Consider the following 2,591-nt stretch of genomic DNA (forward strand, 5'->3'; position numbering starts at 1 on the left):
TAGATTATTGGATTTCCACCAGGATGTCCCAGGTTTAATCCCCAGCACCTCCAGGTAGGACGGAGAGGGTCTGGAATCGTCATACAGAGCATTGTCTCCCTGCACTGAGCTGTGGCTCAGTCTGCTTCAGTCACTTATACAGAATCTCTCTACCCTCATCACCACCACACCAAACATACACCAAGTGCGTGGCTCCCCCCCCCCCCCCGAATTCTGGGAACAGCAGTTTGTTAGGGATGCTGGGAATTGTAGCTCTATTGCAGCGGTTCTCAACCTGTGGGTCCCCAAATGTTGTTGGACTACAACTCCCATCATCCCCGAGCTCTGGCCTTGCTAGCTAGGGGTGATGGGAGTTGTAGTTCAACAACATTTGGGGACCCACAGGTTGAGAAAGGCTGGTTTAGGGGGTCAACAAGAGAAGGCATGTGTTTTAAATGTCTGGGGTGGAGCGTTGGTCCAGGAGCACAGGCGGATGGACCCAGACCGTGTGTGGTCCTTAGACGCTCTCCCTTTGGCCTGCCAAGCCCTAACACATCAGTAGGCAAACTAAGGCCTGGGGGCCAGATGCAGCCCAATCGCCTTCTAGATCCGGCCCACGGACGGTCCGGGAATCAGCATGTTTTTACATGAGTAGAATGTGTCCTTTCATTTAAAATGCACCTCTGGGTTATTTGTGGGGCATTGGAATTCCTTCATTATTATTTTTCAAAATATAGTCCGGCCCCCCCACAAGGTCTGAGGGACAGTAGACCGGCCCCCTGCTGAAAAATTTGCTGCCCCCTGCTCTAATGCTTTCCCCGCCGTGTCCAGCTGATCAGCTATCACTTGGATGACGCGGGAAATGTCACTGTTCTCAAGACTGCGAAGCAGCTTAGGGTCTACAATCTTGCTGAACTGAAGCTCTGGGGAGCAGAGGGGGGAGGTTTTAAATAAGTGGGTGTGGAATAAGTGTGTTACTCCGCGTGCCCCCTGCATGGTCTCAAGGCAGGTGGCAGCGATTTCAAGCACAACATGAAAAACTAAAACAACTTGCAAGAATAGGGTGGGTCCTAATTTTCAAGGCTAGGGTTAGAGGCTGAGGTGCATCTTCAGCATTCATTAGTGAAATTGCCACACTGCCATTATTCAATTTAATTCTTCAGTATTAAAAGACTGTCAAAAGCAATTGTAGCATTTAAATGTGGTGCGAGCCTATGCATGTTTACTCAGAAGCCGGTCTCGCTGAGCTAAATAGAGCTTCCCGGAAGGGTGTTTTTGGTAGCGCCAGAGTGTCCAAGCTGTTCCAAATACGTTTATCAGTTATCCTGACAACCCTGCCTGTAAGGCAGTGCAGTATTGCCCCCATATTGCAGATAGGAAGACTGACACCCGGAATGCCTTGCCTACTGCAACCTAATGTTTTTTGTGCCTCCCCCCCCCCCAAAGAACTAATTTGCTTGAAGGAGCTTCCCAAAACGTTTACCTAAATGCAACTACCAAAGATCCTGTGCGTTTAAGGAATTCTTTTTTTATATAAATAATATTTATTAACAGTTTAAAGATTACAAAAAGAAGAAAAAGAATTAAACAAGACAATACGATACACTACAAAAACAAAAAACACTACATAAAACATTGAATTAACAAAACAAAACAATTAAAAACACATCCAATAGTTTCAATATCTTATCTTTCATTCACTTGTTTCAGCGACCTCCTCACACCTCCCTTTTTGCATTCCACTTCAGTTAACTGTTTCAGCAATTCCTTTCCATCTTCCTCTATTTTCTGTCCTGTAATTTATCTTAACATATTCTAACCTTATTTTTCCCTTTAATGCATTAACAATCTATTTGTACTTACTTCCTTATAACATTTCTGCTAAAGCCATATAACTTCATTCCAACATTTTTCTAACATTCATTGATTTCACAGTATTTCTGTAAATAATCTTTAAATTTTTGCCAGTCTTCTTCCACCAACTCTTCTCCCTGGTGCGTTTAAGGAATTCTTTCTGAGCTGCAATTGAGAGAGAGCCACACTGAGACTCTGCCAATATAGTCAACGTTCAGGGCTGCTGGAGGGCTACAGAGTTTGGATTTGGATTTGACAGATTCCCCAGTCCTGGATTAGGCCCTGCATGGTGCAAAGGAAATTCAGGCAGCATCAAAGATGATTGGGAAATTCAGGCAGCATCAAAGATGATTGGGAGACTCTCTCTTTGTCTGTGATTCCACGTCTCATGCCAGCAGCCTTCCCTGAACCTTGTGCCTTCCAGATGTTTTGGAAACTGCTGTCTGATTGGAATTGTAGTCCAAAACAACTGGGAGACACCCGGTTGAGGGAGGAGCAGTCCAAAATTCATGAAGTTTAGGGAAAGTGTGCCTGCCCTCCCTAAATGCTTTTGTTATATTTCCTCCAGCCTGGATCTGGTTAGCAAATGTTTGGAAAGGGCTGGGCTGGTGGGGAGGGTGGGCATAGGGGGATGAAGGTTGCTGTCGAGTCACGCCAAACTCTGGGATTCATTAGTTTCCTGGGCTGCCGGCAGCAACCTTCGGAAGGGGTGGTCTGCAGGGAAGGGCTCTGATTGGCTCTTTCGTACAGGGAGGGGA

Source organism: Podarcis melisellensis, assembly GCF_964234715.1.
Source record: "Podarcis melisellensis genome assembly, chromosome: 14".
NCBI classification, from domain to species: Eukaryota; Metazoa; Chordata; class Lepidosauria; order Squamata; family Lacertidae; genus Podarcis; species Podarcis melisellensis.